The 24108-nt window shown below is 36.0% G+C and overlaps 1 long non-coding RNA gene across 1 annotated transcript; it reads right to left on the bottom strand.

Annotated features, from left to right (window-relative positions):
• Positions 1 to 11474: 11474 nt before the first annotated feature.
• On the bottom strand, positions 11475 to 24108 carry LOC133665944 (uncharacterized). The gene is made up of 2 exons (XR_009829415.1): positions 22733 to 24108; positions 11475 to 22535 (listed from the first exon to the last, which is right to left on the bottom strand). It is a non-coding gene; the product is annotated as an uncharacterized LOC133665944 (long non-coding RNA).

Here is a 24108-nt window from a genome sequence, read left to right as displayed (position 1 = left end):
CACCGCAGATAGCATTACACGGAATCTTCTTCAACTTCCGCGGCGTAACAATTCGAATTAAGGTATTACGTGTATTAAAAATAAACTCGAAAACGAATAAAATAAAATAAAATTCGCGATAATAAATTTTTATATTTGTCTGTAATTAAATTTCTTTGTTGCGCTCGAATATTCTCTGTATATCCCTTTCTCCACTTTTTTCCTTTCTTTTTTTTTTTTTTTTTTTTTTGGATGTTTGAAAAATGCGATATGAAAAACAAGGGTGAATATATTAAGTAGAACCTCTTGCAGCCGAGAGAAGACAGAAATTGGACTCGTGCCCAACAACCACCGTGAAATTCTGTCTAGCCTTTCTTGTGCCAACTTGGGTTAACGTCTCCTCTCCAAAGTTATAGTTCTTCAGCTCCATATACTCCTCCACCACAATTTTTTCGAACGATAATTAGCTGAACAAAATTCGCCTACCTCGTCCTCGAAAGGAATTTGGTTCACGTTCTGCGATCCAAATAAATATTAATACAAACTGTAAATGGTTAAATTGAAAATTTTAATCGATTGTATAAATATCAAGCATTTTTTCAAGTTGATTTCTACAGTTTTCCATTTTACCTTCGGTGTCCTCCTTTTCACCTCGTATCCTTATCCGTTTTTTCCTTAGGCAACGGAACACCGGTATCTGTCTCGTTTCCGTTGGTGGACAGAACTTTGATAACAAAGCGGAATTTACTTCAAGTTACGGGCTCCTTTCTTTAGACATATTTGTGACCCGAACCGTTGCAACTACTTTGTGTCAAGAACTTTCGATACGGTTCCTCCAGCAAGGAACAAGAGGGACTAAAAGTTCAGGAATTTCCGGAGTAAACTCTCGATCGCGACGTATAGTCGATCTTGGTGGACAACTACAGTCGAGTCGGCTCGTGTGGAACGAGTCTTGCTATTCGATTAACTCGATACTTAATACGGGAAATATAATAAACATGGGAGAAAAATCATAATCGTATTTTCATAATCGGTATTCGTAAACGAGTCGGAAAGAGATCGAACGACCTCCTTACTTCTCGAACTCGGAGTCTTCTCTCCCATAACAACAATAAATATTACGTTTAAGGCCAATAAATGTCTAATAAATTACGGACGAGACTACCGTTATACCGCTGGTCTAATCGCGAAAGCAACATCCTTCTGGACAGTTGCCAGAGTTTGGCCAACGTCGTCGAACAAAATTTCCGTACCTCCCCGTACATTTGCATAGGTATTTGGAGTGCGGTGAACGTGGAGGATATTGAACATTAACAAGCCGAAAGAATACGGCGATAGATCTCTGCATAGCTGGTCGAAAACGGTTGGCAGAAAGGCGTTGCGGTGCGGGAAGCGGGCGAGGATGTTGCCACGTCAGCGAGATTCGATATTACCCCTTCTGTTAACGGTCATTCGCTTGGAGGGACAGGGGATAGTTATGCACATTTTTCTCTTCTTCCTCCAAATTTTCTCCGCACGTGTGCATCCGATAACAGGGAAACACGTGCGTGCTGCTTTTTGAAATTTTCTCGAAAGCGGATTTCCTTTGATAACTTAATTTTTCATGATAATAACGGTGTGAAATTGTATTCTGAAACGCGTTTATATAACGACCCTTTTCTCTTATATCATTTATCCGTGTGATGATTTTTGTTACGATAATCGTGATGCAATAAACGTAGATAGATAATAAAATAGAAAATAGATTCATGATAATTGGTGACAATGAAATAAAAAGGAATATGGAGTAATTTATTTCGATATGATGATCCTTTTTTGTTATAGTATTTAGATGTTCAAGTATCTTGTCAAGTATATATGTGTGTATGGGTTATAGTTATAACAGTGATGGATGAAACGTGATAGAGATTAGATATTTGTTACGATAATCAAAATTTGATACAATAAACGCATTAATTGTGTAACCCATGATGGTTATAACGCATCAGAGTTAATAAATTAAACATTGATATATGGGATACGAATTGAATGGGAGACAAAAGTTAATTTAACTCTTTTGAATTTTTTATGATCGTTTTAAATTACCTTCCAACCTGTCGTGTGACTGTCGCGTAAAAAAAAAAAAAAGAGAAAAAAAACGAAATTGCCTCGCATTAATCACATTTTAGTAATTCTTCCCATTAGCCCGTGCTATTGTTTTATAAATTGCTTCATTTTAATTAAATCTGATTTAATTTCATCTCTCGTAACCGTAACCGATCGACGTTCTGTCGGCTCTCTAGCGCACGTGCGCTTCCGGCAGGTAACATATGCGTGCGTTTATCTTGGCCTCTGCGTTTGAATATTATTTCGAATACAATTTGAATCAATAGACATTTATTAATATCCATCGAGCAAACAATCCTCGAAAAACGTTTCGTCAATTGCGATTTAAATAATGCGATTTCTTCTTGCTTCTTTTTTGCTTCCTGTCCGCGAAATTATCCACTGCAAAAAGAAAACGGAACTCTCTCTCTCTTCCTCTCTCTCGATATCGATCATTTTATACATTAAAATTGTTGAAATAACTAAGTACGAGTTCAATTTTTTGCATTAAATAGTTTTTCAAGCGAATTGTTAAAGTTGGGTAATACTTCGCTTCTGTTTTATTTCGTTGTTGAAAGTAAGAAATAATCCGTATAATCGAGAAGTTCAATGGTACTTTGAAATTATTAGTATATTATACCGTTGGAGTATCGAGGTTCGATAAAATGTTTTCCGTACAAGAGAGATGTTATTTTTCTTGTTTCTTATGGCGTCGATATTGACCAGTCGATACTTGGAGACGACGACGTCCAATACCACAGTTAAATAAACTGAATTGCCCCGCGGCTTCGATATTACTTTCGGTGAACTTCCGTCATTAATTCGGTGAACTTCAAAAGAAACGATGAAAGCAATATCTGTCTTAAGAAACGGCAGCGTCGAGTATTTCTGTGTTCATAAAACAGATTTCTGTGAACTGTCGCGTTGCACAGTAGAAATAGTTGTCGAAATTAATCCGAAAGGACACGTTATTAACTTTATAGAAATATAACTTTGATGAAACGTGAAAGTATGGAAGTTTCTAATAGAAAAGTAGAATTTTTTCTTTTTTTTTTTTAACGAAAATTCTGTGGAATTAAATTAATTTATTATTTTATTATATGTATATATTTTTTTTATCAACGTGCGATGAAATTTCATTTTGTTTTTTAGAAATATTAAATTATAGGAGGGGGATACTAATTGACGTGAGTACTTTGTACAGTACAGTGTTAATATTTATATACTGGAAAGCTTGGAATCCTTATCTCAACTGCACTTAGAGTAATTGGAATATCAATATTTATTTCTATAGTGTTGTAAGTACAATACAATATTGTTACACGCATAGTTCAATGTCTAAAATTCTCAGTCTCGATTCTCTTATATCTTATCTATCTCTTATATCCGTTATTATTAAAGATCGCTTTTAATAATTATTATTATACCGTTAACAGATAATTAGCAATGCAAAATTAACAAAAAGAAAATTAGAATTACACAAAAGAAATATTTATAAGATTTATAAGACACGATTTTACATGTTACACGAAGATGCATGAAGATAGAGGAATATGTATGCTAGAAAGATAAATTTGCATGTTTATTAACATGACTATTCATACAGTTGATGTTTCAAAAGTTTTATCACCCTTGACACCGTTCTCATCCACCGAATATATACAGGATCCACTTATAACGTGCAAATTATTTCGACTACAAATATTTTTCACGAAAATAGTATATTATACGAAGAAGAAGAAGAAAAAAAGAAAAAGTTTAAAAGAGGAAATTTAATCGTTCAAAAAAAACTTTTTATATTAATCCACCATTGATTACGATAAATCATTTCTTACTAAATTGTAAAATACACGTAACGTGTACAGATCACAAATGGAAACTACGTATCTTCAAGGAATATCGTTGATTTAATTCAATACGCAATCAACGATTCTATTTATTTGAAAGAAATTCACAAATTACAAACTACGTAACGTGTTCAACGTAACAACGAAATGAAAGAACGATATACGCTTCTCAGAGGGACAAGAAATTAAATCGAAACTTACGTTTCCAACTAATCTGGTCCAATCAGTACATATCGATACAGATTTTCGAATTGTTGAGCACAAAAGAACCAATCGTGCGCAACTTATCATTTATCATCTCGCGCATTTCCACCTGTGCAACTTCTCCTCCAAGTTTCGAGGCTGATACATCGATACTGTCTAACTACAAAAACGTTGACGTTTTTTTTCTCTTTTTTTTTTCCTTTTTTTTTACCACTCACGCTTGAACTTTTCAACCCCCATCCACCATCATCTCCACCCTCTTCAACCCATCTTCCTCTCTTTTATTTTGAGATTCGTGAAGTTTGATATTCTGACAGGTTATATATATATATATATATACATATATACACGTGTGTGTGTGTGTGTTTGGTGTAATGGCTGTATTTACTTGCGCTGGTATAAAGCGGGAAACGATGACGTAATGCACACTTGCACACGATTACGATAGACTATAGTTCGATACCAGGTACGTTGTTTCGAATCTGATGATTTACACGATTGACACGTACACAGGGACCGTCAAGGGAATTCACAGCACTATTGTTGGAAGTTTGCCTATAGAGTGACGATTGTAAACATAGTTGGTTCTTTTGGATTGGATATATATTTTATCGTGAAAATGGTCTCGTTCGAAGAAATTAATTAATAAGAAGTAGATAATTGTCTCGAGTATGTGGAGAATACGAGTGAATGTGTACAAACGAATACGATTATTTGGAAATGCGTGTTTGAATTCATTTCGAGGGAGATTAAATGGATTTTAAAAAAGTTTCAATTGTAAGTACACTTCTATTATATAATCGTGTACCATTTGAAAAGAATACGAGAAGAAAGGAAAAAATTTTCATGGAGTTAATTTTTTTTTCTTTTTTTCTGAAAAACATGAAAGGAAAATACTTTTCTCTCGCTATATAGAAATTCTATATCTTTTGTCCCGATTTTACCATTTTAAAAGAAGCGAATCCTATTAATTAAATTTCAAACAAAGAATATTCAAATATTCTTGTCTCTCTTGATTCGATATATCATTGTAGCGTGAGTTCCTCTTTTATCTTTTCCTTCTTCTTTTTTTCTTCTGTTTTAAACCAATCTTTTAATAAAAACAAAAAAGTTAACATTTCTTCGTTCCGAAGGAAGATAGAATAATAATTTATTTCATTCTACATATATGTGGACGCGCGACGACAATGCAATCCCCACCGCACATTTTCCAGATAAATTACTTTCACGAATGGAAAGAAAAAAAGAGTTTGGGGAATGGCCCATCCGTAAAGTATCTTACCTGTACGCATGGCCGAGCGTAAAAGGTGAATGCTCGAATCGATGCATCTCGTCAAGCGGAAAGAATTTGCACGAGCGGACGACTCTCGAAAGGAAAGGGGTTTGCGCTATCGAAAGACATCAAATGAAGGATTTACCGCATCCAAGGCCTTGATAACGGATATCTGTTTGGCTGGTGCTGTTGGTGGCATCGAGAAACATTTAAGCGGTAAACAGAATGGAAAAGAAAACGGTGATGAGGAGGGGATGGGGAGTGGTGGTAAATCGAGCGAGGAAATTGTACGCAAAAGGTAACCTGTCGTGTTTGTCTACGGTGAAGTTATTTAACGGGATGTGTATGCATACTGAATATTTGATAAAGTAATACAGTTTAAAGTAGCGTAATTGCATACAAACAATGCAGTTTAACGATCGTGGATTTGCATGAAATATGGAGATGTTGCGTTTAAATTTCTGAGTGTTATTAAATAACGATATTTCATAACTTGTATACATGCTGAAACGTTGTATATTTGTGTGTACGTGTATAATGATACGTATATATATATATATATATATATATAACGATCGCACGAGCGATAAATATAAAGATAGGATAATTACTTTTATTCGACGTTCTAGGCGTCGCAATTTTATGGAAATAATTTTTAGGGAAAAGAAAAAGGAAGGAAAAGAAAAGGAACAACCGAAGGGTGAACATTCCCTTTGTCCGCACTTGGTTTCCAGACAAAAATTTCCCTACAGGGGGTGGGGTAAGGGAAGGAGGAGATTTTTAATCCTTGGAAACGCGCACACAACACAGAGATTTAACAAACAGTTTCCGTTGCTGCGGAGGGGCGCTTTATTTGAATAAGAAGTCGCAGGAACGTCGCAAAGAGGATAAAAGTTGACCTACAAGGAGGGTCTTGTCTTATGTCAGCGCAGCCGGCAAGTCTGCTCTGTAATTATTTAAAGATGCTTTAAGATTTATGGTGTACTTTGCGTTTAAATTCAACCGTGGAACTATCATCGAGCTACCCCGGGACTTTTGAATCTTAAACAGTTTTCAAGTTGATATTAAGTAACCACTCCCATCCGTCCCCCATATAAATTGATGCAAACTTGGATACGCGAAAAAAAATATTTGTGTTTCCGTCTCATTATTCGAAATATGTAAATTGATCATCGACGTGGAAAATTTTTATTAATTCAAGCAAATATTTCTCAGATAGATGATAGATTGGACGGATATCAAATATTTCTTAGATAATATTTCTTCTCTTTAAATTAACAATTATTCTATTTTACTTTGTTTTAGATATTAATTAATTAAAATTGGTGTCCACTTTTAATTAAATTGCAGATAGCTATATGACGAAATATTAATATCGTAGAAATAGATATAATTAATTAATTAAATTGATACTACTAATTATTAAATATTGATTATTAAATTCGGTTTTGCGTGAGAAACGATGATGAAACGAATTTGTATTTGCACAAAGAAAAAAAAAATGGGGATGAAAAGCGAGGAACAGCGTGTTTAATCATAATTTATAAATGTATTAATTCCGTTATACAATAATAAATATATTCTAAATTCTCGTAATGCAATAAAAAATTTGATTGATAAATTTCCAAGAATAAAATGGGATATATAGAAAGACGGATAACGCAGATTTAACTAAAATTCAAAGGACCTTTATTCGGAAGCGCGAGCAGAAATGGGGTCCGTTCTATTGGAATTTTTACACGATTCACTGGAAAACGACGCATCAGAAAACGTATGAAACATACGATAGCCAAAGCTTTATTGGCTCCGTTCAACAAACGTTCATTTCAAAGCGCCAACATTCTTCGAAATGCATCGCGATATCATTTTTGAAAATGCAACGAATCATCCTGAATAATAAATCCTATCATGTAACATCTGTTACTATTGTTCCAATTCGCTCGAAAACGAACAGTAAACGTAATAGTAAATTCGTAAATTCGATTAACACTTAACAGAAATGTGTGAACGACGGATATTTAATTCAACCGGGTATCGGTCAATTAAGAAGAATAGGAAATCGACGCGGGCCGCAAACGTTGCAAAATAATTCCTTCTTCGACACCACTTCCGTTATCAAAATGCGAATGGATTCGATTTAACGCGGTAACCCTCAGAGAGCCCGATGCAATTCACCGATGGGTGCGTTACGGCGTTGCAACGTCAGCTCGGGGAGATAGGGTAGAGGGGAGAGGGGGTAGTAAGGGGTCGATCGTGTTTTCTACCCGGGAAATGGAATTTTCACTACTGTACGACGGGAGTTTTGTAGTTTCATGGGACATAAACGAGAAAGATCGATACGGAGTCGACAGTTGCGGCGAAACGAGCGGGATATATTAATTGCCGGTGACGTTATAAAGGAACGAGTGTAGAGGAAGTTGAAAGAGTAAGAGTTTGGCCTTTAAAATAAAAGGGAAGTCATGGTTTAAGCGAAACCTTTTCCCGCGAAATTAATTGTCCCTTGTTATTCCACGTTGAAATCACGAATTACTAAGAACGGGGTAAAATACTTGCGACAAAATTGTGATGACAATGTGATCTAACTTGCTTGCGGAAGGGGAAGATTGTTTTGAGAAATATTTTCCCGAAAACGAGAATTCTATTCTAATTAAATTCTATCAAAATTACAAAAAAAACTTTAAAACGTTATAAAACTCGGAAGACAGCGAGTTCTCGTCGAGAAGCGAACGATCATTGGAAGCGGGTAATCTTCCTGTTTAAAACGCTTTTCGATTTATCCAGATACGAGTTTCGGTATCCGAAATATCGTCGTGTAAAGGGGAAGAAAGAATTTTTAATCGTATCTTTCGCTCGCTAGTTATCAAGTTCCAGCATAAGCGACAGACATAATTCCTGGAAAAACTCGCGATACGCGTTTGCAGGAAAAAATATAGGTCACGTGTAACGTGATCCATTTATAATCTCTGCTTAAACATTACGGACACATTGACTCTTTATATTCTCGATTCAAATATTGAAATGAAATCAAAAAATTAACTTCGATTTCCTCTGTGTATCTTCAGTGGATTTCGATGATTGAATCTCTTAAATTTCTTTTCACTCCTTTTTTTTTTTTTTTTATGAAAACTTGTTACATTGTAAAAAAAGAGATATCGATGAAGCGTTTTTATTTTACTTTTTACGGTGCAATTCGCGCGATTTGCGAAGAGTGCAAATATTTGGATTTCCTTGCAACGATCCTTTTCGATGATGCTGGAAACTAGAACGGCAATTGCGATCATGTTGTCGTAAAAGTCAGGGAGATCGAATTGGGCGGAGCCTCCCAGAACTGACTGCTATCAGACCCGCTAACTTTTACGATCGGTCTACGGCATTGGACATCTTCCACTTTTATTTGCCCCGATTTCGAGACGGGCATGGTTATCGCCGTGTACCAGAGCCGAGTTACTGTTAAGAAGAGAGATTTTAATCGAATTCCCTTTCGAATTCGGCATTAAACATCCGGACGTCATCGCCAAGCCGAAGCATCCAATTCACTGATCGTTGAATAGATCGGGATTAGACGATGATGTTTAATTTTGGATTCGATTTGGAATCCCTGTTTCTCCCCTCACTCGCGTTATTTGCTTCCCTTCTTCGATTCCATTCAACTAGATTCCATTCATAAATCGATTAATGGATATACTTTACTTGAAATAATTTTACACGAAAGTAACCGAGTGAGATTTTTAAGCATCGCTCGCGAAAGTACAATGTAGAAAATAATCTCCCGTGATCCGTCTTTATATAAGAAATCGGACGTGAAATCGCCCCAGGCTCGCGATATGTCTTTCTCATCCGTGCTTCGAAAGAAAATAATTTCTCCATCCCGATCTATTCTCATCGTTAATAATAACCTGCATTTCAACCTATCATTATCAATTCTTCTCTTCCGATACAATTCCATCTCGATATTATACAATAACAAATTACAAGCACAATTTTTTCTTTCTTCTTTTTAAATATCCATTCGAAATTCACTCGCATAAAGCAACAAACGGAAAACCAATACACGTTTCCCACATTTATTTGTTCCTTTCCATTTCCAAATTTCAATTTGGTCAAACAACGAGTATTCGAGTAAATATTTTTCTGCAAAAAAAAAATGAGAAAAAATAAAAAATAAATAAATTTCGAATCGAAATCGCGAAGGGACCTCGTGATGGAAAAGAGAAGAAGATTGTAGGCGTTGGAAAAATTCGTTCGTTCGGGATTATTACGAGGGCGCTGGCTATTTCAAGGGGAGGAGAAGGGGAGGAGAGCGCCAAGACGTTAGATTTATTCCTGGAAAATGGTATTTCGCGAATACGCTCGTGAATATCGTCGACGTCTTTAATTAAATTGCATATTCGTACACCCGCGAAACGAATAAATTTTCTTGGGGGCTGACGTGTGACTTGTTAACACCGACGATTGTACCTTGGCCCCTGACGTCTTGTTTGCCGCCGGCAATTCGTACTCGGCGATGCCAGGACAGTGAGTCGAGGAAGAAAACGGGGGGAAAAGAGGGGTGAAAAGGGGAGAAGAAAAGGCGAAGGTATAGAGAGAGAGAGAGAGAGGGAGGGAGTTGCTTGGACGGAGAAAGTTGGAGGAAAACGTGGGTTCAACGAAATGCCGGTTAAGTCGGGTTAATGAATACGTAATTGGCTTTCGTTTGCCGATCAAAGGTGGAGGATAAGGGCGGTAAGCGAGGCATGGCTTCGTTTGGAAAGTAAAGGGACAAACATCTTGTTAATTTATTGTCGATGCGCGAATTTGGTTTAAGCGACTGAATAAAAGTGCTTTTATTGTTTCGGTTGCGTTTTCCAACGCCTTCGCGACGCCCTTTTCGAAAGTGGCAAACCTTTTGGATTAAGGATTTTTTTTAACCACGAGGGTGGTCTCGAGATGAAGCGGAACGCGATCTAATCATTTTGGAAAAGTTTTGAAACGTTTCGAGAAGAGTGAAAAGTTTAATTTTTACCAAATGAATGTACTTTCTTTCTTTTCTTTTTTTTTTAATTCTTTCCTGTATCCTTCTGTAGTTGCGCTTTTTCGTTTTACTTTCATCAAGTTTACCAAATCAAGTTTGTAAACGTTATAGCGTACATTTACAGTACATTTTAATGGACGTGATTCTTTCCTCGCGGTATTCAGAATCCAATCTCGATTTTTTCCACAGGATCGAACACGCAAAGGGGAATTTTTTTTACAACCCCTACGATAAAACGTCTCTACGATTGACATAAAAATATATCAATTTGAGAAAATACGAAAATACAACGGAATAAAACGCAATGGGATTTTATTGCCTACTCTATACTCGAGAATAAAATCCGAATGATAAAGATCGATCATATTGATCTGTAAGTTTCTTCCTCGACTTATTTTTAAAAAATAAACAACAATACGAGTAATCAGAAAGCAGAATTTACTTAAAGAACAATTTAAATATTGAATCATTAACATCTCTTCCACTCGGATCAATACTCCGCTTCAAGGTATGAAGAGGGAAGAAAAAACGAGAAAAGAAGAAGAAGAAGAAGAAGAAAGAAGAAGCGAAGAGAAATCGTTTCGCGCGAGGAACGTGCAAGAAGGCCGATGTCGATAATTTCAGCTCGTTAACGTTAATCCGTTCACTTTTCTGTCGAATAATGCGGCCATACCCGAACAGCGAGATTACGCGCGGACTGATATCAGAGAAGGGAGAGGGGGGAGGTGTTTTGCAAGTAAGTAGATACCTGAAATTCCCTCGGGCTACCGTGGATCGTCCGCACGAGCGCAATCTGCAACACGCGTGTGCTAACAACTACGTACAAACGTGTTATTCCATACCTAAAGCCGGGTCTATATAGCTATAACGAACGAATAAACAGGGACGAATGAGAGCACAAAGCAAACGATTGATGGACGTCAAGGTTTATAGGATTGTAAAGTTATATCGTAAAAAAGTAGCTGTTGATTTCTATAAAAGGATCGATAATACGTAAATTACAAGTGATTGAGATTTTTTGGAAGATCGCGGTTGAAATTTAATTTTTTCTAATCTGGAGATCGTTTTCCTTTGTTTTCTTTTTTTTTTTTATTCTTCTCGATACTATTGGCGAATCTAATTGGAATCGTGGAAATGGTTGGCAAGGATTTGTGGATCGATGTTGATGAAGACGATGTGAGAACACGAATGCTCGCCAATATTTACGAGTGCTCTCGAGAAGTGTCGATGAAGGGAGAATTCGTCGTTGGCGGAGAAAGAGCTTCTGGATGAAATGGATAAACAGTTAGGGAACGGTTAATCGTTCCGCCAGAAAAGATTTATCACGTAGGATTGTTGAAAAGACGAGAGAAAAATGCGAAAAGTTATTTTTCATTATAAAATGAATGTCGCGTTAAAAGGAAGAGAGGAATATGAAATATGAAGCAAAGGATAACAAAACTCGCCCTTAATAGAATAAAAATATTAAGACACAAACCATTCTGAAGGGGACACTCGCGTTCGTATAATTTATAGCACCCAAGTGTCGAGCATCTGTGTAACAAATTCTCACCCCCGTACCTAGAAAAATCTAAAACCTGTTTCCGACCTGCCAACGATATTTTCCACCCTTCAAGCGTTCTTCGTTTCCATTACTTTCGACCAATAATAATATTTCCACGATTCTTCCTTCCACAAAAAAAAAAGAAAGAAACAAAGAATGAAAGAGAAAAACAGAACTCGTGCCTCATGCTAAAAACCTTCCTCCCCTTTCGCGATATTAAAATGAAACGTCCACCGATATTTATATAGCCTAAAACCTGGCAGCTGGAACAAACCACGTATCGACAGCGTTCGTCGATGTTCGCGCTTTTTCGTCAAGTGCGGACGCCGCTTAACGTTTCGTGTTGGCCGCCGTTCACCCGCATTCTCCAAGCCCCAGCTACGATCCGCCAACGCGATTCATATCTCATCATACCTTCGCGTCATACCTTCCACGCCACACGGCTGCCTACTACTAATTAACAGTGGCTGTTAGCCGATCTGGTCAATTATACCTGAATTATTCCGCCGGCAATGTCGCATCGAGAGGAGGGGGCCATCGCGGAAGTATCGAGCGCCGATCGACGAATCGTCTACGATCCCCGTTTCATCAAACGATTCAACGCCCCACCTTCGATCCCCCTTCGATCCTTGGTGAGGGTAACGAACGCTCACGATTTTCGAGGGAAGGTTAATGCGAAATCCGGAGACAGGGATGATGGGCGAAGCGGTTGATGGTCGGTCGATGATGTCGACCCGGGTTAAACCGTCGGCGAGAGGATTCGTTGGATGCTCTCTCTCTCTCTCTCGTATTACGTGTTGTTGATCGAGCCGGTCGTTGTTGCTAGGTGACTCGAGTTTCGTGATATCGTCGTTTGTTTTGCGAAATTAAGGAACTATGGTTCAATCGAATCAGATAATTATGGGCAGATTTTGGATAATGGAAAGTTTTACTCGTTTTCCAAACGCGTTTCGTTCAATTAATCTGCTATTATACGATAGCGATTTCGTTTCAACGCGAAATAAATTGTTATCGGAATAAGTGCAATGCGTGCACTTTATTGTATTATCCGATATATTCTATGTGCACAAAATTCATTCTCCTACGCACAAAGTATGTATCTATTATACAATAGAATAATACAATAGAATTCGCTTAAAAATAGAATAAATTTTAATTTATACGATAGCTTTGTTCCAAAAGTGTAAAAAGAAGTAATCCTGCTTTCGAGGCTTAATTTGACGAACCAATAATCGAGTTAATAACCCGCTCGCCGGTAATTCGATCCATCACTCCTTACGCCGCCACAGGATTATTACTTTGATCAGTCGTTTGGACCAGGAAAAGAAATGGATTTCTCCTCGAGGAGAGGGACATGTTGCAACGTGACAGATAAGTTCCTAAAGGGATCCGTGATTAAAGATCGTCTCTAGGCCGGTGGGCTGTTCGAAGGGTAACGATGACATCTATTTCGTGGCCTCAACCCCTAATGTCCCTTGTCGGATGTCTCTCAGCCAGCCTCCCCTCGTCTCGATATCTTCGGTTCCCGATAACCATTCGTACCGAAACACGATAGATGCACGCATATACGTATTCCCAATTTACTGGTTAGATCGACGAATCATGCGATTAACGTTTCCTCCATTCGACTATTCTCCAGTTTCGCAGACGTTACTGATCGCGAAGATTAATTAATTACATCGATTAAGATTATTAATCAAGGGGAATTGATTTCGACTTCTGGCAGGAAAAAGATAGATGGTAGTCGATTTGAAATTAAGTTATTTGATCGATTGATTTTTTTATATATAAACAATTAAAAAACAATTAGCAATTTATATGTTTGTAATTCTTATATTTTCTTTCTCTTTTTTTTTAATTAATTCTCTAAGCTGTTTTATATTTTTCTGTAAATTCCATAGGGAAATTAAATTTTTCTTGTTTTTGAAAAATTGAAATAATTAGATTAGGATAGAAGATTTAAGTGATATTATATTTTTTTTCTGTTATTTCTTAATTGAACCGAGGTAATTATATTTATTTTTATTTATTTTAGAATCGGATGATCTATTGATCGAGGAAGGAATCCGATTTTGTTGGAGAGAAACGTCGGTTTAATAAAGCCATTTCTGGTCAAATATGATTAAAGGTCACCCTTGAGAACGATTTACTGGAAAGGGTAAAAAAAGATATCTATCTTAAGGTCGGTATTCTCTTCTATATCTTTCCCCCCTCCCCCCTTCCTCGGTATCTTTGACCTTTCGAGATCAGAGCTTCGTCTCGTTCACAGTATCAACAGCGCAATACTACATTACGAGAAAGATAAGAGTGAAAATAACACGGAAGATTTTTCTTCGGATTTCTTTCGAATCTCAACCTCACCGGATTTGATCGATGTTAATAAAAATATTTTCACTATTTGCGACGACAAAGAAAATTTTCAGAAATAACGATGCGATATCGTTCAAACAATGACAATTAATAATTTACAAAGTATTGGATGGATGCCAATTATATTTTTAATCGAGGAAATGTTAAATATCTTCTAATAGAAATTCGTTGAATAAATTAAAAATATCAATATGAATATTGTTGTTAATAATTAGTAAGAAATATTGATTTTGAAATTCAAATTATGGATGACCTGAATTTGACAAATAAATTTACCTGTGTCACGCGATTAGTCCAGGTCAGCCGGTGTGCGTTTATTTAGAGGTAGAAAATGCAGGGGAAACGATATAAAAAGGAATATATATATCTCCCTACGGGTTCATTTTTTCTCGTAAATACACTCGTACATCAAAAAAGGCACGATTGCACTTTTTTTCAAATGGACTGTATATGTGTACAGTCGTTTTACGGATCGATCAATTCTTCCACGTATTAAAGTATTAAGTTACAAATTTTTTTTTTTTTTTAAAGGATCAATATTTCGTGAAATATTTTCTATATATCGTGCTATTAAAATACACACACGTGTCTACGATACTATATCTTTATTTACGATACTCTCGATGAAACTGATTGTGCATGTTTTAAGTATTTACGATTTGAATCGATAAAATAAATAAATAAATAAAAAACGGGCAAAATAGTAGAACGGATTGAAAATGTCGAACAAACTGTTCTGTTGCAGAATACAATTGTAACATCGATCGACAAAAGATCGTCAGAGTTCGACGACCTCGACAATTACTCGTCAACCAGACGTGCAATTTCGAAAATTATTCTTAAAAAATAAATACGTACGTGGTTTGATTAATAAAAAATATCCCCCTTCCAAAATTCGTTGACTATACATGAACGAAAGAATGTAGAAAAGTTCGCTCGAACAACGATAATTATTTTTATTTACCAAAATGGCAAAGCATTCTACGTCGAAATATATAATGGAAACGTCCATATAAGTTTTTTAATAAAAAGATTTTTCAGAAATGGAATTTTTCGCGAAAATACTCCAATACTCACGGTACGGTAAGACGTATTCAAATATCGCGACTAAATATCTTATATACCGAGGTTGACATAGCCTTTCTGTTTGCGTGCCTGTGTTATGCATTATTGCTTCGTATCTCATCATTTCGGTTTCCGCTTTCACGTAGCTGCGTCTGCACTATAACACCGCCTACTGTCACTTATCATCGCGACTTAACCTACTTTGATTCAGCAAAACGTGAATGAAAAACGAGAATTTCAAATAAATTAATAAATTTCATATGTGCAAAGATATACCTATGAGCTCAATATATTTTTTCACGGGATAGATTAAATTATACGATCATCACTCGTCACTTTAAGAAAGAGAAAAGTGGATTAAAATTTGTGGACGAAAATCCACTTTATCCTATATAATTCATACATTATTTAAAAATGTTGCTGCATCGATACAGATGAAATATTGGTTGCACGTGAATCGGTTCGGGCAATAAGCCGTGTTATTTCGAAGGAAACCGAGGTAAGCCAACGTGATTCGTGGTTCCATGCTTACGGATACACGACACACGTAATACAGGATCCACGTACGAATGAAACGGGTTCGATGTGCTGGTGAATGGAAGAGGAGAAGATGGACGAGGAATTGTAGGTAGGAAGGTAGCAAGCGTATACTGTTTAAATAGAAACATTTGCAGATAGGCTTTTAGACACGTGGCCACGTCGTCGTGCGTTCAAAGGACAATTTTGTATAAATTCTAGAAACACTAGATAGCAGAAAATTATGATTCGTGCGTTATTGAATTAAATTTAAATTTCGTGCTTTTGAAATTTTGCCTTGTGAACCAAAGATAGTACTCCTCTTCCTCTTCCTTCTGTTCCTCCGTTTAGAAAGATCCTCGAAATAAATCCAAATATTATTATCCTGATTTTACGATATTATAATTTCTATTTTTAAGCTCCAGCAGGAATAAATTTATGTTATTCGAAAATAATTAAAATCAATAACTAGGTCGTAAATTTGTAGTTGTACATTGTCGATAATTTGTTTGTATTTAATGATTTATGCAATTATTCGAATCCGTGACAGTGTCAAATCATTTATTTAGTTAATTCTAACGTATTAAATAATTGGGAACACGAATTGCTACGAAACTAGATCGTCCGTGGAACGTTGAAATTATCGGCATTGCATACATGTGTGCTTGTTTAACCAATAATGATTTATACCACATTCTAAATTTTCAATGTCCTAATTTCGAAATTACTCAACATTTTAGTTAATTAAATTATTAATGGCGACGGAAATAGAGAGAGAAAGAGAGAGAGAAAGAGAGAGAGAAAGAAGATTAATGATACACAATTTATACAATTTATATAACGCTAAACACGTTAAATTGGCGACATTTCTGATGATTGATGCAAAGTGGAGGAAAGAGAAGGAAAATGAAGTATATCTTTCGCACGTGTTCTTCAGCGAATTCAGCATTACCGATTTCAGGCTGCAGAATTGTGCATATCGGCCATCGAGTATCTATAAATGATTCTACGAATGATATATCGAGCAAAATAGTAAGAGTCAGCAGATCTTCGAGGGTAAGAACACAACGAGGAACATACAACTACGTGAAAGACGAAACGTGGAAGAGAACATCGTCTGGAAAGAAATGACACGAAATGCATTCTTATTCAAATAAGAAAAGATTTGCGTTATCTTATCTAATTTTCCAAGTTGTTAGAGAAAAGGAAAGGAAAGTAAATAGGAAAGGAAAATGTGTTAATTGAAAGCGGAAGACGAGCACGCGGGGGAAAAATTTGCGCTGCACTTAAGAGATTTAATGCAATAATCTATGAAATATACGTTCAAAAAATAGCGTTTAAAGAAGCGAAGTTAACGAAGTTGTACTCGTGATTCAAATTATAATAAAGTGCGAAGCTGGCCGCAGCTGCAAGGGGAATCTCTGAATTTCTGCCAAAATACATTTCCTTTCACAGTGCTCGTGAAACACGAATGTGGCGCAAAGGAGTGGGAAGATTGCCTGCCTAACTGGCATGAAGTCCCACGGGATTCACCGAATTCGTTCAAAGCTTTCCACGTTACGTTTATCACTAATGTCAATAGACACGTTGCAGAATACGAGACCCGGCCAACCTCTGGATATTGATTCTTTCGTGTACCTATGTATACCTATTGTGAGTGTTATATGCAGCAAACGGCAGAAAATTATATACAACACAGGGGATCGTACCAATAGCTAGATATTTATTATTAAAGACAACTTTTCGGTTGCTTTTTATCTTTATTCTTTCGTTTTTCCAAGAAAAAAGAAGATTCAAAAGAAAAATTATTCAATCGTAAGTGTTATATGCAAACGGGAGAAAATTATATACAACTTAAGGCATAGAATAGGTATTTATTATTAAAGATTCATTTTTCGAAAGAATTTTAAAATTTTGCGAGGAAGATTCATTGTTAATTAATTATTCCTTTTTAAAAACTATTCGATTCGAAAAGTTGAATCGAGATGACGATGATTTTGCACGTTTTGATCTCGTCGGATTGAACGATCGGTTTCGTATTCGGCGTGGGGCTACTAGCTTTTAATTCAATTTTCACGCTCGTCTCGTGGAACGGGCAGCGACATCCGCGTGAAATTTCGGGAAGAGAAGGTTTACTGTCATTAAATCATTCGATCCACGTCAATCGCATATTGAATCAGTGTCCATCAATCGCATACATTTAGCGCATATAGCTGTTAATAGCCGGACAATCTCTTGCTACGTGAACGGAACGACAAGTGCGTCATGTCAACACGTGCCACGTTACGATTTCACGTGATTTCCCCGTTGTTCGATCATTCGATGCGCCCCTCCCGCGCCGCGATAATTACGCGAATCGAATATAATGACCCACATAAATCTTACATTGGTAATATTCGCAGTGTACGTATACACGCATCGAACAACAAGTGTCGATCTCAATAATCGAGCTTTAAACGGAATACGGCTTCGTAAATATGTGCGCGCATTGTAAAATGATAATTTCTTATTTCTTTTTTATTCTTATTTGAAATTCGATTTTGTAATTAAAAGTAACATCGCAAAACGAACGAGTATCCATACATTTTCAAACGGTAATGCCAATAATAATGGCTTATTTAAGTCATGAACTTTGGACAGATAGGAATTTTTGGATTCAACAAATCTTTTAATTAATACAAAGTTAAAAGATACACGGTTAACGACAAGCAAAGATTCATAATTACATCCGATTGCTATTATTAAGTAATTTTGATTAAAAAAGTAACTTATAAATTAAACTTAAAAATATGAATATATATATTAATAATAATAATATAAAATCAATCCATTGTCTTATTTCCGATGACGAAGATAAGTTTCTCGAGATTATAGAATGGAGAGAAATATGGAGGTAACTTTCCAATTACACAGAAAATATTATATCAATCATAAAGTTTGTTATTTGAAGAATTGAAACACGATCCTGATGTATGGCGAATCTTTAACGAAATTCAAAGTATGAATTCAAAGAAATTCAGTTTAATTCCTTCTTATATGGTATACAGGTTTATATTAGAATTAGTGGACTTTTTTAAAAATATCTTAATTTAAAAATCACGTGTTATTATTTCAATATTTCTTAATTCTTCGTTTATCTAACGAAAACGTTGGATCATTTTATGCCGTTTATTATAGTCGCGTTACACGTACGTCACACCAGTAATACCCATCGTTTTCCATATTTATCGATACGAAATGCAACCACTGTATCTCGCGTTTCTCCTCGAACGAATTCTCAAGTATGTACCGTCAACCACAACGATCGTTCATTCTTTACAAAAGCACTCCGTACGGGCAAATGAAGCGTGAAACATCTTCCTTCTCGAAGCGACGTGCACGTACCCACGTTTCTTCGTGAACCAGGAAAACGCAGTTGAGATACAACCTATGAAATATTTCGACCCGCAACGATTAATCGTGGCTACAGATCGTTCGGGCAGAAGTAACAGTCTTAAACCCACGAAATAATTTATTACACTCAACTCAACCTCCGATAATTTATCGCGGGTGTCAGTGAAGCAATATTTTGCTCTAACAAATTTACAAATATTCGAATTATTCATAAGAAACTTGACGTTTCGTTTTATATATAATCATTAAATTACCTTTTGATATAAATTATTTTTCAAAGATTTTCAAATCTGTATTGTAAATTTCTTAATTTAACCGTATCAAATAATAATAGTAATAGATTAACACCCAGCGAAAGTATTCCTCTTTTCGATTTCCATTTCCATAAATAATTTATTCTAAAAAAAAAAAATAAACCATAAAACAAAAGGCGTGATATCTGCACACGTGTACGAAACTTTGAGAGAAAGAAGAGAAAAAAGGAAACCCTTTCCCCTCCCGATATAAATTCTGTCCACATTTTTCGCCTCGTGCCCTCGAAAGACGGATTTCAGAGGTTAGAGTCGTACAACAGGAAGGATCAGCGTCAATAACCCGCAGCCTCGAAATCCCCCAGAGACACTCGTGAACATTTTTACCATCCCTCCACCACCACCACCACTATCACCACCCTGCGAAATCGCGGAGGTTTTGTCATAGCGTGGCTTACGGCTCGCCCACGAGCCGCAAAGTGCCACGGGGAGAATTGACGAGAAGAAACCACTGTTCCAGCAACGCCGCGTGGAATAATAATAATAATAATAAAAAAAGAAGAAGAAAGGAGAAGAAGATGGGAGGACAGGCCCGCTTACACGCAAGAATAATGCGGGAATTTGCATGCGGGTGCGTGTACTGCGGCGAAAGTGGCGAGGGGTTCAAAGTCTCCGTTTCCTTCGAACCCAGCTTGACTCGGGCTTGCAACGATTATGTTAGCCTGTAAACGGTGCGGTTAACGACTACTTTCCGCCATTCGTGTACGATCCTCGAGTGTCTTTCACGGGGTGAACAGGGTGCGGGGGCTGTTTCGAAATATACGGAATAAATTTCGTTTGTATCGAACTTTCGACGAAAATTTCTTGAATGTTTGATGAAAACTGTTGGCCCTAACAGTAGAGGTAAACGATAGTATATGCATAATAGATCTCGTTGCCTGAAGAGAGAAGTGATATATTATTGTGTCGTATTTATTTTGTATTTAATCGCTTATTGTGATATATACTTGCTCGATTCCTTTTCGAATATCGCAATAGTCAGTTATAGTTATTAATTTTTTTATAGAGTTTTTGAAAGAGTTCTTTTCCTTCTTTCCGATTCGGATTGGAATGTGTATAAATATAGCGATACAACGATCAAGTGTTGATATTTGCCAGACCTCGTAAACCTGTGACAAATATCTTTAGGAAAGTTTTATCTCGAAATTGGCAAAGTATTTCTTTCTCTTTCGTATCCAATTTTCCCCTCGGAAAATTGAGCGATAAATAAAATTTAAGAACAAATTTGCAACTGTAATACTTGTCTTCCGCAACAGAATGAGATCGTTATTTTTAAATGATATTATGTATCTCCCTTCGATATTTGTTTTTTTTTTGCATCTGTTTATCCTACATTTCGAAATAACATGTTTTTAAAAACATTAAAACATCAAAGCAAACATCGTACATTTCGTATAATAATATGTAAGTTGGAAAAATATAATGAAAATAAAAATAAATTTTGTACTTGGGAGTTTTACATTTTGTTATAAGTATGAAAAAAAGTTTATACTCTAACGAAGTTAATTCCCTTACGACTACGTTCGTATGAAACATCTCAAAATCTCCATACATACCAGTTCCATCCTTGAATTTCCGCAAAACGTGACTCTTGCGACATTTTAAGTTTATACGGTATGGTAAGGGTGGAAATTTTATCACAGAAATGTAAGGAGAATTAATTAAAAATTGCTTAATTGGTTATTCGTTTTAAATGGCTTCAAAATAAGTACCTTCAATTTCCTTCTCCATTTTATACTTTTCTCCTTTTCTTTTTCTTTTCTTTTTTTTTTTTTTACATTTTTATACTTTTAAGATAACAGCGATCCAAATAAATGTAATAATGCAAATTTTTAATGGACGGAAAAAATTTCGAAAGAAAAATGGTCGAATGGTATCAAGGGATTCAACCCTTCAACACGGTTCTCAGATTTCTTATCAACTTCTAAAGAACCGCGAGATCCAGTTAACGACGTTTTCCCACTTTATTCGATTCAACAACCTGTCCGCACAACTATTCAATTTTCTCTTCACGACTGGTGTCGTACTCACGCTCAAGTGCTCTTTAAGTTCAGATTGCTCCATCTGCGCCATCGTATCTTTACGCGTCATTGTTAGAAACTAAACTAACGATTCGACGATGCCTGGATTCTGTCATTCTCTGACTGGACACTCGGCTGCCCGTTTCAACGCCATTGTGTATCACGATTCCGCAATGTCAGGTAAACCGTTAGTCTCACCCATTATTGTAATGCGCCCCATCGTTTCTGCGCGCTGCACGATTCATTTCGAATATTAGATCGCATCGATCGATCCGCCGCCGTTCCAAAGGATGGATCCTTTCTGTTCCAACGCGGAACGTGACTTTATAGCGTTAATCTGGCTGAGATCTTGAAAGATGCCCCAATATTTTACGTAACCTACCCTATTACGAAGATCGTAAAATTATGACAGTAGCATCCTTTACAACGTACGTTGTGAGAGATTGGATATATATTCTTGTTATCTCGACGATGAAAATCAACAATGGTTATTATATATATATATATATGGTTCGTTATGAAGATAGATTTGTACGAATTTGAGGATAAAGGTACGAGTATATGGTATTATCGATAATGGTTTTTAGATAGGCGACGTCTTTATTAATATTATGAATATTAATCGAATTCTTTCATGCGTCGAATCGAATTAAAGTTTCTAAGTAACGGTGTTAACAGCGGTGTTAACGGAGTTAATGAAATTCAATGTGTAAAGATACCGGATTATAACTCTTGCTTGTATTAAAGCTCGATAAGCCATGATGGTGAATTATCGTTTTTGCAGAAGTGGAGCGTGAGCATGGTGGAGTAACGGTATATTTCTGTACATTACATCCGTGAGGGGTGGGTACTTCAAAGAAGAATATTTTATAATCGAGTCATCGTACCGTGTAACTTCAACGCCTCATTTGCCGGGGCTATAAAAATGTTCTTATGTTACTTGTGCGGATGATAATTTCTTTAAGATGATGTTAACGTATCAATGATGACATTTAAACGACTTATTCGAGAGTTTGAAATAAGTAATAATCTTGGAATTCAAAGTTATATCGATATTAAAATCTATTTTGACGAGAAATGAATGCAATTTGATTTACGTTCTATCGTTACTTACATTACATGTACGTACAAACACTGGTTCGCAAAGTTGACAAACGCTTTTTGGCTAAATTCCACAAGTAGCGTGCAAAGTAAATGTTGCGATAATATTTTGGTGGGGCAATAACTATATATATGTATATTCGTATCGAAATAATAGGCAATGGTTGTGTAAACAGACAGAAACGGCATATAATCTTGTTACAATGCACATTTTGAATTTGTATTATTAGATCTTTTCTTGAAACTTTAAATGAGATGCTGTAATATTTATTATATACGATACTTCGATCGATTGCGAACAAGCTAAAGGATAGATTATAAAGTATAGAAAACAGATTATATTATAGTTTGAGTATTAAATTAAGCACTTGAAACGAACAAACAACTTTAATTCTAACTTTAAATAATTAATTTATAGTTTTTCGAATACTTTGAATAATTTTTAATTAATAAATTAATTGTTTAGATTTAATGCAAACAGAATCACAGTGTAGAATGAATCGATATAATCGTATCAAGTATCGCATGAAATATGATATCATATCAATTTTCTTTTTAACGAAACGATAATTCCTCGTATTTTGAGATAATAAACTAAAATATGAATTTATCGTAAATATCACGTTTCATTAATTTTACTAAAAAAAAAAAAAGGAAAAAACTTCACGTAAATAATAATCTTACGTGAAAATGGAACGTACATCTGACTTAAATTAAATATTAACGTGCACACGAATTTAAATATTTGATCGAGTAAAAATAACTAGATAGATATCGATTCAAAGAAAAGAAATAATATATTATAATCAATATTTTGAAATTATATTAACTCGGAACACACGGGGAAAAGTTAGAGAATAACGAATCCTCTTTCTCCTTTTGAAATATCCTCCCGGCAAAAAGTATAAAAAATATTTTTCTCTAAACGATTGAAAAACACGTGGAAACGCGTTGGGAACGTTGTATCCAGAGAACAACACTCGAACAAGCAAGATTTTACCACATGCACCATTTACGAAAGATACAGCCACACTGTACACTGCCACTCGTCGATAACGTGTCGTTTTGAACAGAAGCTACACGTAGCCGTCGCGTGGTTTTTCCACCACGCGGTGAAAATCCGCTTGTTTGAGAGTGGTGGGGGCCTAAAAATCTACCTCCCCGAGTAGAAATCCACCATACGTGTTCAAGTGAACAACAGACCTATTTCCGGTATTCAGGTCACGCTCTCCATTGGTTTCAAAGCAAAAATGTTTTTTCAATCTTCACAGTGACGTACACATCGGTGCCGTATCGCGTGTCACAAATACCTTTTAATAAATAATAGTGTTGAACGAAAAGAACAAGAGCGAGAGGTACTGGAAGCGATGTGGAGAAGAGGATTTGTTT

This window comes from Apis cerana, linkage group LG4 (assembly GCF_029169275.1).
Source record: "Apis cerana isolate GH-2021 linkage group LG4, AcerK_1.0, whole genome shotgun sequence".
NCBI lineage: Eukaryota > Metazoa > Arthropoda > Insecta > Hymenoptera > Apidae > Apis > Apis cerana.
Note: the sequence above shows the minus strand (reverse complement) of the source record. Positions and strands in the feature narration are given on the sequence as shown.